The sequence below is a fragment of the Brachycentrus maculatus genome, unplaced genomic scaffold (assembly GCF_059751285.1).
Source record: "Brachycentrus maculatus isolate JH-2025_06_01 unplaced genomic scaffold, ASM5975128v1 h1tg000189l, whole genome shotgun sequence".
Lineage (NCBI taxonomy): Eukaryota > Metazoa > Arthropoda > Insecta > Trichoptera > Brachycentridae > Brachycentrus > Brachycentrus maculatus.
Genome location: NW_028280940.1, coordinates 325,168 through 342,500, shown reverse-complemented (window position 1 = coordinate 342,500; position 17,333 = coordinate 325,168). Strand labels below are relative to the sequence as shown.

At 30.1% G+C, this 17,333-nt stretch overlaps 1 protein-coding gene across 3 annotated transcripts in view; it reads left to right on the top strand.

Moving 5' to 3' along the window:
- The first annotated feature begins 3,954 nt into the window (after positions 1–3,954).
- Positions 3,955–17,333, top strand: part of LOC148307798 (very long chain fatty acid elongase AAEL008004-like) — a 65,583-nt gene continuing 52,204 nt past the window's right edge. For 2 of the 3 annotated variants that reach the window (XM_088262812.1, XM_088262814.1), the window contains exons 1-2: positions 8,095–8,250; positions 16,357–16,509. The gene's annotated coding sequence lies outside the window, so the exon portion shown is untranslated. Of the gene's footprint in view, positions 4,182–8,094; positions 8,251–16,356; positions 16,510–17,333 lie in introns of those variants that run through there. The other variant, XM_088262813.1, reaches the window with a different exon arrangement.

Below are 17,333 nucleotides of genomic sequence, written 5' to 3'. Positions count from 1 at the left end.
TATATATATATATATATATATATATATATATATATATATATATATATATATATATATATATATATATATATATATATATATATATATATATATATATACTACTACTACTACTACTACCATTACGCCGTTTCCCCGCAGGGGTAGGCAGAGAGGATGGAACGCCACACTCTTCTCATATATATATATATATATATATATATATATATATATATATATATATATATATATATATATATAAACTAACTAACTAACCACACGCCGGATATATATATGTATATATATAAATATATATATATATATATATATATATATATATATATATATATATATATATATATATATATATATATATATATATATATATATATATATATATATATATATATATATATATATATATATATATATATATATATATATATGTATCCGCTATGTCCATTTTAGTAGACATCATAATAACTAATTTTTGAACAAAAATTGTATCATCATGGAACTGTACGTATTAATAACAAAAAATATATTTTTCAATTCGAAACAAAAAGTGGGTATGAAAGAGGTAATTTCATTTTTTTCTTTCATTTTGCGTATCTAACCTATCCATTTCTTTGTAAGTACATATATGTATGTGTATTCTATTCATATTTAATTGATGAAGAATGTCTAAACATATTGATTGTGTTGTATTGTATTTTGTTATTATTAATGAACCTTAGGTAGACTATTGAGTATTTCGTATTTTTTTGCATACTCGAATTTGTTTACATTGTGAAAAGCATATTAATTGCGAAATTACTCACTGGTTACCTGTATGTACTCGTAAATATGAACCTATATCCTAATGAATTATATGTTTTTTTTTACTATTATTTTTAAATATATATACATACTTAGCTTCTTAGATACGTATTTAAATAAATACATTGGCATTGAAAACACCAAAACAAAAGAAAGTTTATTTATTTATTTTTAAAAAACACCAATTTAATTTTTTTTTACAAAAAATATTACATACATAATTCATACATACAATATGTACATATAATATTCCCGATGAGTAATTTCTATTTCTCGTTTTGCGACATGGGATTAAGGTTAACAAGACTGAAATACAAATAATGAAGTAACAAAAAAGATTTTTTTTAAATAACCAAAACTAATACATGGCAAAATATAAAAACAATAAACAAACTCGTGTAATAAATAGGCATAAGAAGCATTTTTAAAAGAAATAAATGAAAAAAACATAAGGTAAGAAGAAGTATGAGAAAATATAAAAAATTAGAAAATATAACAAATGAAAAATACAAAAAACATAAGGTACCTAAAAACAAAATAAGAAAATATGACTAATCACTACACATATATCACTACACATATATAAGCATTTTTTCAGATCATTTATTTTGTATTCCCGAATGACTTCTATTTTATATATGTCAGGCAGCTGGTTAATTTGGGTATAGGCAATATATTTTAAGGACCTTACTCCAAATTTAGTTGTGTTTATCGGCTCCACATGTTTTTTGTTATGTCTTCGTGTATTATGATTATGAATTTCTTTGTTAAAAATCAGTATGTTGTTACTGTGAGTCGTTTTAAACATTATTTGATGCATTGTATTTGTAATCTCACAAGTGAGTAAGTTATACCGGTAACAACTTAAATGTGGCATGAAGAAGCACGGTGATTGAGATGATCTACTTTTTTCAAACGAAAAAATAAATTACGAAGAAGTATAAACACAACAATGCGAGTTCAACAACTTAAGGATCTTCCTTGAATATTGACACTAGGAAAATAAACAACGAGCTGTTCCGGATAAAATCTTATCTCGAATGCCTCAGATTGTATTCCGAGCTGACCCCGATATTAAAGTGGATTGTTTAAGGATGTTTTGTTTTGTTTTATTCTCATCAATATTAATTCATAAATTTTGCCCCCAAGGTCAAGTATTTTGCAGTTCAAGGAAAAATAATGGATGTCAAGTTTTAGATAGTCGTAAAATAATGTCGTAAGCGTTGCAAGTTTTGAAAGGATGAATTATACCCTTGAAAAAACATATTGTAATGTGATACGAGTATAAAAGAGGTGAATTCCAACTTAATTCGCTAAAACACTCATATTCTTGTTTTTGGATTTGATTTTTTTACAATTTTTGTTCTTTGATTTATTTAATTTGATTGTACATATGATGAATACATATTTTAAAATGTTATCACAGTCCGCGGTCGCCTATATTTACAAAAGTTTTTATTAAGGCAGCAGCAGGCACCCCGGTGGTTGGAGCGCTATGTCCAGCGCAGTCAAGGGATAACTGGAGAAGTCATTGCTTCAACAAAGGTCACAACCCTCAGTAATAAGGAATAAGACGGAGAAGAGAGATATATAGTAAACACTCCATTCCTCTTTTTAAAAATGTGTAAATTAATACATATATTGAGTTTAGCAATACGTACTTATTTTAACATCGTATTAACACTGCAATTCTAGAGAATTGGTTTATGAATTCGCGTAAAACTTTGTTTACTTTTTCATTACGGATTCAGAATTTTCCTTAACATCATCGCCAAATGAAGCAATGTCACCACTTACTGCAAACAAAAACAGCAAATTCAAACCGTTCTTCAACGAAATTTTATAATAATTACATTTTTGTATTTTAGAAAAAAATTAAGGTAACTTTGGTAATACCTCTAATTATTATATTGTATTTTTTACACTTATTTCGGTGTAACTCAACCTCAGAGAATCCAATTTTTGTCCCAACTCCAATTTCAGTTTATAACTTACAGTTTTTTAATATTATTGAAATTTTATTAAAGATTTTCATTTTAAAAATCCATTGATGATTTGTGATACTATATTGCAAGAAAAAACATAATTTAGGTGGACATTGCCCTAAAAATAGACTATTGGAAGTGGCCGGTTCGCGAAATTCAGTTTATAAGACTATGAATGTACTAGCTATTAAAGAAATTAACACGTAATAATAATTTTGACCAAATATCAACTATGGGACATCATGAATTGAATCATTTTTATAAACTAATTTATGAAAATAATTTTCTGGATTAAATTATTTCCGTATTAAAATAACGTCGGTAGTAATAAAAAACTAATTTTAAATAGGTATACCCTTTCTAATAGTTCATTTAAATTAATGATACAGAGTTCATTAAAGGTATTTTAATGGTTTATCAACAAAAACAAAAACATTAAAGTAATCAATTAACCTTGAAAGTTTATCATCAAATAAGGATGACCGCAACAGTAAATCATTTTTTTTTTTTAAGTATTTTAATAACTAGCTAACATTTGTAATGAATTGAATAGAAAAACGAAACAAATAAGAACGATTTGAATTATGATTGAAAATTAAACTTCAAGAGCATGGAAAAAAAGCCCTGTTTAAATTTATGTATATTATAATTCAAGTCCGCTAACAATATGCTAACTATAAAATTTAATAAACATATTCCATGGAATACAGCTTATGAAAAACTAGAAGCTGGGGATGAAGGAGGTTACGCATAAAAGGATAATAAAATAGAGCGAGAATAAGTAGGTTGAAAAAAGAGGATTGCAGCGTTTGCTCAGGCACTTGGGGCAGCACTCGTACAAAAAATGTGTAAATTGTTCCTTAAGTGTAAATCGAATTGCACAAATGATGCTAGAGAAAAGTTATAATGTGTCGTGACTAATATAATCGGGTTTTTACAGAAACACAAATTCAACCGGTAAAATATTGCCATTAATAATTAATAATCATATTAATATTTATGTAAATAAAACGGTTTTCCTTCCAAATTTACCATGCGCTTTATCCTGTTGCGACACCTAATGCCCGAAGCCGGTGGACATCTCGCGAGTATGTGTCGGCATTGCTACGTCACGTCGCACTTAATGAAGTCATTTCGAAGCATGGAATCTACGCAGATCTTGGGCAAACATTTTGTTAATAAATACAACACACATGGCTTCGGTTGAAACAGTTTTGATTATTCGTTATAGTGCAGACGCATCGCTCACGAATCAATGTATATTTTCCTTAAATATAAATAAAGTTTTGTATCTTTACCACGCGTTGATGTTCTAGTGAAAAGCTTTAGAGACAAAAAAGCATTGTTAGTGATAAAAATTAACACAGTTCCTATTATCGTGAACGTTTTTGTATTACTAAGGTAAGTGAGTGTTTTTTTTATTATGTATGTCTATGACTGACCATTGCAATAATTAAATTGGTATTAGCATACTAAACTTAAACAATTTTTATTAATTCGTTTATTTCATTGAATTACAAATTCGATATTCATATTATACTCGTACAAGGTACTTAACTGGATATTTGATGACATTTGAATTTGCGGTGTGCCTAGTATCGTATCGTTCGTAGCATACATATTCAGGGCTACTTTACGACAGGTATTTTATACGGAAGTTACCGATTTATCTGTGTAGTGTAGATTATGAAGAATTATTGTAATATTTACCGACCGAAAAAATGGTAAATATTGTTATATTTACCGAATAGAGACGAAGTTTAAATTATCTACACTTTTAAGTTAAAACGTTAACTTTTGTACGTAATCGGCACCAGAAGTTCTTTGGATCTCATGACGTAATTTATTTATACATAATATGTATGGACCTGTAATATATAATTTGTTTGGCAAATACATTTAACTGGAATAATTTTGTGTCTTATAATAGTTGAATTTTAGAGAACCAATGCTATTTATTTATTTCTAACGTCTTTTACTGTCTTAGTTTGTTCCCTGTACCATAACAACGATATCGTCAGCGCATAAAAATATTTTTGTATCTGAATTCAGACTGAATTCATAATTTATTTAGAAAATAAAAAAAAGCAGCAGGCTAACACTGTTCTGTGGTTTACCAACATCGCTAATTTCTGTATGACTACCATCTTGATTTATTGTGTAGGTAACTTATCCGTTTTTATTGAATTATAAATATTAAATGGTAAATTATCAAGACTCTTCAAAACGATCATGTATACACGTACCTATACGATAGTTTATATCCATATGGATTTTTTTGAAAGTGGGAGTTGCTTTACACGATACTTCCAATATTTATATTAAAGAGTTCTTTATTTATATTTTCAAAGTATAGATTATTCGTCTGAAGCCGATTATTAAGGAAATAAATCTATCTATTGAAATTATTCAATATATGGAGATTATATCAAACATGGTATAATAATAATAAAAAATAATTCAACTTGAATCTAGTGACGTCATATTTTATGTGCACTATTTGATTCTGTGATTAGAAAATAATGACTAGTGCTTCATACCAGCTACAAGTCATTCATATCATGCGTTTTATGTTTTTTACAAAAAACATAAAACGCATTTGATTGCTTTGTCTGAAAAAAAGGGAGATAAATAAATAACATAGTAGACATTTAAATTTCCGCCATTACATCAAAATTGTACGTAGTGTAAGTCAGTGCGTGTCTAGTTATCTGCAAAACCCATCTATGGTCCTCGTATAAAAGTTATATCAAGTATAATATACAGTTAAAAAAATATTTTCTACTAAAAAAATCTACGTTTCTATTATACAACCGCAGTATTATGGGCCGATGGGAGTAGGTAGTGACTAACGGCACTGGTTAGTACCAATACAGATTTAGCCCTCGTCAAAGAGTACTTACTAACTTATCTGAAGCGCGCATATATATATATATATATATATATATATATATATATATATATATATATATATATATATATATATATATATCTTAATAGTGATTCATTTATATCGTATATGTCGCTGTTTTATTGTCGAATGGAAAATTTTGCAAATGGAATAAAAGATTTCTGGAATTTACTATGAAATTTTGTATTTACAAATAAATTTTAAAGAAAAATCCTTTCTTGTGTGGAGTATACCTCCGATATTCATTAAAATATCATTTTGAATGCTGAAATAAATATTTTTCCACGGTACGCGTCATTTTTAATCTTATATGTTGAATAATTTGTTAAACGTACCTAATCCCTTAATTTATCATATACACAGATAAATATACCGAAGGAAGACCTTCTGCGGTTGTGTCGGTCGGCAGTTTTGTGTCCTTGGTCAAGGAGATAAAATCGAAGGTCCTCTTTATATATTTGTAAATGCTGTCGATGTTTAAGTCTAAGTTATAAATATAAAAAAGTATAAGTTATTAGTAAAAGTATAAGTTATTGCAACAGGAAAGGAATCGAAAAAACATTCACACCTAAAATATGAAGCACTAGATACATAATACATAGTAGGTATAGGCACATAATTTCAGCCGTTTTACGAGTACCCTGAAAACATCTGAATAAGCATTTTTGGTATAATCTGAATTCTGCCCGTGCGAAGTTCGACGCACTTTTTTCATATGTTTGTCATACTTAAACTGAAGGGTCATCGTTTGCACTCGATTGCACAATTCGACTATTGCATTTTGAATGAACACGTATGTAAAACGCTTACACTGACTGGCCAAATAATTCAACTAGGTGTTATTTCTCGCCAGGTGTAACTACGTATATTATGTTTGAAATTTCTAACTAATATATTATTTTTTGAACCTTTATCCGCATCCGATGGTGCAAAGGGCACTGCATCATATAAACGCAGTGTTATCTTGATCGTTAACCCACGAAGGAAAGGTGATCCGCGGACTCTTGAGTCAGAGTTTCTCGGTTCGAACCCACTCTACCACAATTTGATACCTATTCTTAATAACATCGCTCACAGAAATAGCATGAAATTGATATATTTGTGTAAATAATAAAAACACAAATATTTCTCTTTAAAAAAATACTAAAATTATAATTAGTAAGTTTTTTAAAGTAATAACTTGCAAAGCTTCTACTTTTAGAGGCTTGTATGCATGTAAAATAGTAAGGATATGGAAGGTAGATGTGAAAAACATATCAAACACACCCAGATCGATTGAAAATAAATATTTTGTCAATTTATTTTCCAATTGGCGGGAATCGAACCCGCGCCGCCAGTTTCGCAGTCAAGCGTCTACCCAAATACGCCACTTGTCGAGGTTAGAGATTGATTATCCTGTAGAATATCGGTCGGTATATACAGGTTCATCTCAACTACATTCCTCTAGTGGACATTCGTGAGTTGAGAAATCATAAAAGACACTTATGTATATGTATTTACATATTATGTATAAGTTCCTAAAAAGGAAATTTACATTAAATTTTCATGACATAAAAAAACCATCTCGCTTTTTTTAACTATCAAGGAAATGTTTAAAAAAAATATCAAAATATGTATTTATTAATTATGAACTTTGGAGCGCTATTTCCAATCAAATTGAATTATTCGGTTGTTGAGTTGCCTTCAAACGCTTTTGACACTTACAACTTTCAACGACGTATATTAGTTTCTCGTCAATTGAATGTGTCGTTGATCTTTCGTTTCTGGGTCCTTCGAAACCGTATATCACCGATCTTTCAAGGACGTAATAATAATATATCGGACGCAACGCTGTTACCCGAATTCTTTATCGAGTTGGGCAATCCTTCACCGCAACTGCGGCCACTCCGAACTATGTCATCTTAAACCGGTCCGAAAAAAGTCTGCACGAACTGTAATTGCTATTTTTTTAATGCTTTTCGTAATGTTTTAAACATTACCAAATCGGTTTTCATCTAAACAAACCTTGACATGTAAATGTCTATGGGTGCTTGCAAGTTAACTACTGCGAAGATAATCAGTACCGCCAGAATCATCAAAAGCTGGTACACATTGACACTTTTGGTTGGAAAAAACATTTCAATCATCTTTTGTGAACTATTTTTTTTATATTTTCCTCATATATGTATAAAACGATCGATGCAAACGTCAATAATATTATTTAGAATCTCCTGAATGATTTTCTCGCGTCGTGAGTGCGGTAGAAACGTGTCCAGCAGTCGAGCGTTCGACAAGAAGTTCCGACCGCGTACCCGGCCTGCAGAATGGCGAGGAGGTGCACAATACCTCCGCTCGTCAGTTCACCTTGCCGACCTCCCGAAGCTGGCGCGGCTAGCAGCCGCCTCGGGTGTCCAGTCGCCTGCCATTCGCAGTAGCATCGCCATTTCGCGCGCACGCTACCCGATGCAGTCCGGACCCGAGTTTTCCATTGAGCGGTCGTAGAGTGTTGGTTTCCCCTCGCGCCAGTATCGCTATAGTGATAAAAGCTGTGTGCTCTATCTGTCCGAGGAGATCCTCGAGGTAAGAATATATTGCGCCCAAATATTGCGATATTTAATTACCAAATTTTACGATATTACTATTCTTCTTAAGATTACCAGCAATATAATAAATTTATTTAAATATAATAAAAATTAATAAACGAATGAAAAATTACTACAATTTGCATATGTGTAACTTTATACAACTAGTATAGGAGTAGGAGTAGGAGGTATACGAGATACAGAAAAAAAATATTATTTTACTTAAACATTTTATTTAAAATAATTAATAGACAAAAATAAGTGTCGAAGCGATTTTTTAGTAAACGTATTTTTAAAGTTCAATAATTTATTTTTTAATTGATAGTAACGATTTAAGATTTATAATGTCTAAATAAATTTATTTATTTGCATGAAATATATACCTACATATTATTAACGGAAGAAAATTTTCCTATTTCAAAAAAATTACTAGTAGGTATTTGGTAGTGAGTTTTTCCGTTTTAGGTACCAAAATTCGTCTTATTATACTATTCGATTTGTGGATCCGGCGTCCACGTTTTAAATGCCATTCAATTGGGTAATAATCGAATAAAATAATTTGACACAATCCGTCATTTAAGATAGCTATTTCGCATGTCATAACAGGTTCGTAAATTTAACGAACATAATGGGCAAGTATCTTTTTAAAGATAATTTAATATAACCGGTTAGTTTTCAATATTTGTTCATATTAACAAGGACATATGAAGGTATGTACACACATACGTACGTACTACACGTATACGTAAATTATGTAGGTGTGACGATTCCATAATATGACTCCTTCAATATTCGAGTCAGTGTCTACACTGTATTGCCATATGCTAGATCCTTGGTTCGATTAATAAATATGCCGAGATTTTCCTCTTCTCATAATTTAAGTACGGCAGTGGCGTACCGAGAAATTGTCAAGAAAAAACAAATGCCCCTCTTTTCCAGAAAAAAAAATATTTTAACATTATGAGATCTACATTAAATACTACTGGGGTAGATTAAAAAAAATGTTAGTCTCTTAGAATGATATATTAAAAATACGAATTGAACGTGTAGGAAAGGGGGAAATAAAAGTTAAGAATCAATGAAATACTAATTCGTATTTAAAAAATATTTGTTTTATCATAATTTTGCAATAGTCTAGTGTGAAGTATGTTGATCGGGATAATATGCACACATTTCTGGTAATTTTATGTTTTCGTCTTCAGTTTTACCTACCAATGTCTAAATTCCATCCCACTCTTCCACATCTTGATTGATGTTTCAATACACATATCGCTTAGGTTTGCTTAAAATAATATTCAATCAAACTAATAATAAAAGTATTTTTTTATGAATCTGAGTACATACGAATACTAAACTAGCTACACCACTGCGTCTTTATTGATCTACGAACGTAAGAAGAACACCTACTAAATTATCTTTATTTCCCTAAAAAATTTTAAGTATGCTAAAATAACACAAAAATAATAATATAAAAATCAATAAGGATTAAATTTATTTTTAATAAATAACTTTCAAAAACACTTTATTGCGGTTTATCTAATATCTATATTATTAGTTTGATATTAGAAAATGATTGATCATACATCAGTAAGACATAATTAATATGACACAGTTAAATAACATTCAATCAAAATAATTAACTAAAAAAACTCTGTTAACATTTCTAAAAAAAGTGAAATTAGAAAACGTCAGAACAATTTATTAAAAAATCTATTTTGTTAACAATAGTCGACAGAATAAAAAAATATTGACTTGGTCTAATTACGAACATCTAATTTTCATGGACTTTAAAGTCCATGAAAAGAATTTTGCATATTGTGCGTTTTTTAATACACATTTCAATTATTGCATCGGATATTTCCTCGACACTTCTCGGAATTCTTACTTTTAAATTTCACAATCACAAAGTACTAATTATTGACACATTGTTGTTTACGCAATAACTATAGAAAATATTCAAATGTCGAAGAAACATACAATAACAACAATGCGAGTTGAATCGATTACATTGTGATTTTATGTTACTGAGTTGATCATTTTGTCTGCCTCCATAGTGCAGTGGTCCCGGGGTATTCCCAGGATACCCGAAGGGCAGGCCCGATCACCTTGCCGTAATATAATTTACGATCAAGCAAATATCGCACCGATCTGATGTAGTTTTCTTTGCACCGTGGGTGCGGATATGCGCCTCTAGAAGTTTATAATGAAATAAAATATTGAAAATTGTCTTAAGTTGTGTAAATTGACGCAGTTTTTAAATACTTTTCAGTAAATTTCCGATGTATTGTTGTTGTTTGTCGGAGTAGCTCGCTTTAGATTGACCACCCTTGCTTCGCTGACGTCACGGACTGATCAAACTTTATGGCAAGTTCGAGTTTAGCTCATATCGCGTATAACTAATCAGCAGTTCAGTGGAATATTGCTACGCGAATGAGCGAGCATCGCGATTACCTATAATTAAAAGTGTTTCCATTTTTTATCTTTTCAATGGTATATAATTGACGCTGACGTCAATACAAGTCCAAGAGTTATCAGTTATTTGATGTGAACCGATTATATATCATTATGCTAGAATGAAATATATGCGTCGTCCGCCTCCTTGTCGTGGTGCTGCCGGAATAAAAGTCCAGACTTCGATTCTGAGGAGAGTCAAAATAGATACAAGTAATAGGTACATATTTTGCTCCAATACTTATTTTATATTACCCTTAACTGAAAACTTAAACCTAGGGTAGTATGTTGTTTTTCTTCAATCATCATAAATATGTCAAATATATGAATTAATGATCCATGTACAAAAATTCATATCCGTGAATAATATCTTGATTTAAAACTAATGTAGATATTATGGGGTTTCTTCACCGTTTTTTTTTTAATTAAGTGGCTAACGAGATGCTGATTTCTCACGAGCGTCATTTTACTCGACGAGACCAACCGTGGATCGGGGCTATGCATGCTAGTTCACGTCGATCATTGCATAGAGACAATACAAAGTACTCACTCCGCGGTCATAACATATGAGCGACGAGCGGCGGGCGAAGACCAAAAGAATGAGCTGACATTATCGGACCGAAGGATGTTCCGACTCTTCTTATCAACCGCGGGGGACTTAGGGGTAGAATTGTACGCATAGATACATATTTTACGATGGCATCATCTTACTAAAATAAAATATTTACACCATTTTGAGTATGTCCAAATACTTCTTCACAAATCTGGATTATATCCAATTATAAGAGTTAATTTTTTATATTATTTTATGACATCTCAATATAGATATAGAAATTATTATTAGTATTAAATTAACATTCTTCTTCATTTATGTTGACATGTTACTAACAAATACAAGATGTTACTAAAAAGACATTAAATGAATAGACTTTAATTAAGAGTGTACAATTTAATTAGCGATGAAAAATAAAAGTTTAAACGAATTTCATAATAAACTAACGATTTCTCATTCAAATCTTTCACTATAATAATAAAAAAACTTATGATAAATATCTATGTAAAAAATAAAAATTATCCCACTGCATCCAAAATACTTTAAATGCAAAAACACATTTTATTTCTTATTAAATATTAATATAACACTCGACAGCAAACGCTAATTAAAATTAGTTATATAACCTTCTTCATCAGATCTTTGAAAAAACGAGGATTCGTTAGATAAAATAAATCTCTAAAACACATAAAATGTGCAATGGACTTATTTGAGTATAAAGTTAATATTGACACACGTACCGACATACGAGTGAGTCCAAATGTGAAGATTGCCAACTCGAATCGGAGGTAATGGCGACAGGCAAACCTTGATTGGAACATCCTTGAATTAATGGTAGTTTGACACTCCTCGTTGCGATGTGACAACCTCAAAACCTTCGTCATGTGTTGTGCCGACGCCGCACTTTACCTTACCTCGACAACTAAAGTAGGGACTGACCACCGGTCGACCTATATATGTATATTCATTTGAGTGCCCTCTACACGGAAGGACACATTATATTTATATTATTTTGAGAAATAAAAATACTTAGTGTTTTGATCCACTCACATTTTTATTAACCAACTAGTTTCGGCAACAGCCTGTTGCCCTCTTCAGGATTTAATTTATGACATTATATTTATTTGAAATTGTAAATATGAGGTGATGAAAAAGAAAAGAAAAAAAGTATTCAGTTGTATTGGACAAAATCAATTCCTTCGGACATTATTTGCAAAACAAATACCCATAGAACGATGCTATTGTTCTTATTCATTTTTTAATAGGAATAAAAGCATTATTTTAATAACCATTTTATCAAATATTTAATAAGACCAAGGTTGTCACTAAATATTTATTCATCGCACTATGAACGATACCTGCGTATTAATTTGTAAAAAAAATTAGGTCAAACTCATTCGTCAAAATTGAAAGCAATAAAATCCATAAAAATACATAAAAACAAACATCTTACTACCATACCTACCCTGGTAGTAGGTCGCTGGTCATCAACTGCCAATTTTCAATAAAATCAACATAAAAACAAACATCTTACTACCATACCTACCCTGGTAGTAGGTCGCTGGTCATCAACTGCCAATTTTCAATAAAATCAACATAAAAACAAACATCTTACTACCATACCTACCCTGGTAGTAGGTCGCTGGTCATCAACTGCCAATTTTCAATAAAATCAACATAAAAACAAACATCTTACTACCATACCTACCCTGGTAGTAGGTCGCTGGTCATCAACTGCCAATTTTCATATTTCGTATTATGCATGCACGTATTTATTTTTATGAATGTTTAGTGTTTTTACGTGATGTCGGCCAGAAAATGAATTAAAAATTATTGAAATATTTAACCTCACAGAGCACAACGATTTGGGATGCATTTCAAGAGTAAGGTCCTTTTTTGTAAGGTCTTCTTGATAAACTTTACATATGTAATAATAATATTCATTTAGCGAATGTGGGCATGTAAACATATCGTCGGATTAGTTCGCAAAACGTCCAACTCCATCCGGGCTTATTTAAATTTCATCTCCAAGATGAATTGCATAAATTTGATAACTTTTGTTACCCCCTTTTTATTGTTTCTTAAATCACTCTAAATGTTATATTATCATTACATACATGGAACGCGACCATGTGTATTTTTGAAATCGATAAATCCCTTTGATGGTTAAATCACGGTATAATGTGATCAACTACTGGAAAATAATCCCAGGTGGAATTACACACTGTACGGATTAAACCTACGACACGAATAAATTTTCGCAAAAAACACACTTCGTACCTATCACCAGAAAGAGAAAAATAAGAAAATAATTACACGCGTTCAATGTATTTCATAATAAAGCGATAATTTTATCACAATAACTATAATAACTATAACGTCAATAAGCAACGACGTCGTCGACAAAACAGTTAATTTTCCTCAGTAGACTGTAAAGTCATAATATTACAGTATTTCGTAGAAAATGGTGAGTTGCTCGGAGGAGTTGAGTAACTACACATTTCATCACTCGACTCGACGATTGTTTAGTAATAATAACAAATCACACCATTACCCGAGATCCGAGAGACGAAGGAGAACTTGCACTCGTTACTCGTGAACTGACCAGTGTAAGTTCGTAGGTCTGCCAATAGTGCGGGGCCACCACACCACGAGGAGGCTGCCACACTGCGCACTGCCCACCCCCGCGCCCCGTGGAAACTTGTTGGCGCTCATCTTTTAAAGCCGTCGATGAGCGACGCGATGGCCACCCCATGGTGGATTAAACGACTATTTTGAAAAGAAGAAATTCGTAACGAAAGAATATTTCTTATGTGATTTTAAAAAAAAAATATTCACCATGACTATTTTTTTTCATTAACTTACTGTTTATAATGTGCTTATATAAAAAAGGATGACATTCTTTTAACTTTTAAAAAATGTTTTTGTATGTATCATATGTAAAAGAGTATCAAAATGTCATTCAATCATTTTTTCTATTTTACTGTAATTTCAATCAAAATCCACGTATTTGAAAAACAACAAATTTCAAAAGCGTACCCACGGTTAATTTACATTAAGCTATTCCATTATGAATTGAATTTAAAATAGACATCTTTAATTATATCCATACATAATATATGTATATATAAATATATATATATTTATATATATATTTATATTTACATATATATATATATATATATATATATATATATATATATATATATATATATATATATATATATATATATATATATATATATATATATATATATACATATATATATATATATATATATATACATATAAATATATAAACCTTTATTTAATAAAATTGTTTATAATGTACAATTATAAAAACGCATTGTGCATAAAACCATGATAAACTCCGTAAATGATCATCTAGATCTCGAAGCTCGAATACAATTTTAAGACAGTAAAATCGGCAACGTTTAATTTTATTCTAAAAATTGAATCGTTTTCCTGGTTTGCGAGAAACTAAGGTTGCGTTTAAGCAGCTTCTTTGCGTCCGTATAGTATTAAATTATTTGGAATGTGTTATTGAATAAAAAATACAAGAAAACGATAAATTGTAATATAATCACTGGACGAATAAGAATGTTCCTGTTAGCCTTGCTATCTTACAAGTAAGTCGATAACTCGGATAGTAGAAAAATATCACAACTTCGATGTATTATTGAAAAAAAGTATCCCCACACACGGTTTACACAATTATGCGCTGAATCTCAATTAAAAAATAATTTCTTGCATTGTTCTACATAACAATGTACACACATAAATAAGATTTGAGCCGACAGATAAAAATGAAAGAAACATTCACATGGTACTATCTTGCGCCACGTGTGAGGTATTTGTAGCATGCACATGTTGTGTATAATATAATATATAATAAGTATGTACAGTTCCTCGACAGACTCGCACTTAATTGCTAGTACAATATCAACCAGACGTTTTCTGATTTGCACTGCAAAGGTTGTTAAGCTCCACTCATAGGATTCAATTGTCTAAGCAAACTAGGGCATGCAAATACCGTTATAACAATTTCATGATTTCGTGAGAAAAATACGATTAGCAAACATTTGATGTACACCGTTCTGGCGATAAGGTTTTCTGTAATGTCCAATTATCGTACATACAAATCATTATCGCATATCTAGACATATCTTTGAATAAAGCATAATATCACTTGTTATGTATATATATATATATATATATATATATATATATATATATATATATATATATATATATATATATATATATATATATATATATATATATATATATTAATATATATATATATATATATATATATATATATATATATATATATATATATATATATATATATATATATATATTTATATATTAATAATAATTATAGATATCTATGTATTTTAAATTCAATTCATGATGGAATAGCTCCGGGTGAATGAACTTTAAATTTATTTATCTTAAATTCAACTCTTTGTAGGTAAACGGGTAATCCCGCAAACTCAGAAAATTCTGTAAAAATCCTGTTTCTGGGTAAAATCTTTCGTAGTATGGAATGTACGATAGTAAGCCATATAATTTGTGCTCTTAATTAAATATACTTTTTTATATATTTTTGTAGACAACCCTCTATATTAGATGTTTCTGGAAAGAATTTTTTTTTTAAAATCCAAACAAAATACACTAAAAGTTATACAGGTTTGTGAACTTATTCGGTCGAGTAATATAATGTGGTAATAATCTTTCGTTTTCCGTAAGTGAAAAGACAGAAGTGAATTTAAGTGCTAAATATTATATTTTACAAAATAGAAAAAGAAAATTCCTTTTACATTATAATTCAAACATAAAAAACAAACCCTTATCCGCACTCCAAGGTGCATAGGGCACAGCATCATATAAACGCAGTATTATCTTGATCGTTAACATATGAAGTTACCAGTTCAGCTTCAGGTCGTTAAACATACGTACACATTAAATGTTTAGCATTTCAATCATCGTTTTATTCTCAATTTAAGGAATTTGTGAAAATAAACTTTTTATTTGCATAGATAAATAATTATATTAAATTTACCTTTTTGAAAACCTCATAAATTATTTTTTCAGGTTTTGGAAACCCAAAGGACGTATTTGTTAAAAGAGAGAGAAACTCTGTAGTGAATATGAATAAGCATTACTTGGACTGAAATTGATCAAACAAATATCGCTTATTTCGTCGGGAACGGCTGCACATTTTTTCACGAGAAGAGTTCCAAAATCGTAAGTATATGCTTATTTTTTTATTACAGATATCATCAATGTCTTATATTGTATTTTCGATAATTATTTGGAATCAAGCCTCCAGAGTTAGAAATCATCTAAATTATTATCTTTTGTATGTTTATATTTATAGATATAAGTATACATGATTTTGTAGGGCAGAATACCTACTTAGAAATGCGAATTGATATACAATATATCTTTTTAATCCGCCTATGTCCATGGCACCTACTACGTTGTCATGTCGACATTTAGACGGCGGTTACGCAGTAATACTCGATACCTGCCCATAATATTGTTTCACAACGTAAAGTACGTGATACAAATGGAGTAATTGTATTGTATTGCGATAGATTTACATGCCTGAAGCACCATCCATCCATGGTCCATCCAATCTCAGTCTTTTTATCTAACAATACATATATGGAACAAAAACAAACCCAAATCTTGGAAATTCTGAAAAAAATATTTGCACATTATTTAACCCTTTTACTTCTAACTTCCGCAATCTCCATATATTTTTCATTTTATTTAAACATCGATTTTCAGATTATGAAAAATAATTAAATCAATTTTATTTTTAATAGAGATTTTTTCTGTACAAAATTTTGCCTTAAATTATCGTGGTCCTCATAGTAGCAATGAGTCTAATATCGTAACACACTTTCGCGTTTTTTGACAATCGATCCGACTTTATTCTTTTGGCGTATCGAAGTTGATATAATACAATAGGGTATAGCCAAGGAAATTATATAACCAGTTGCGCGGAAATTGATTTATGAAATGTTCCGATCACTAAACTTTTCCCTGCGGAAATTAAAAAG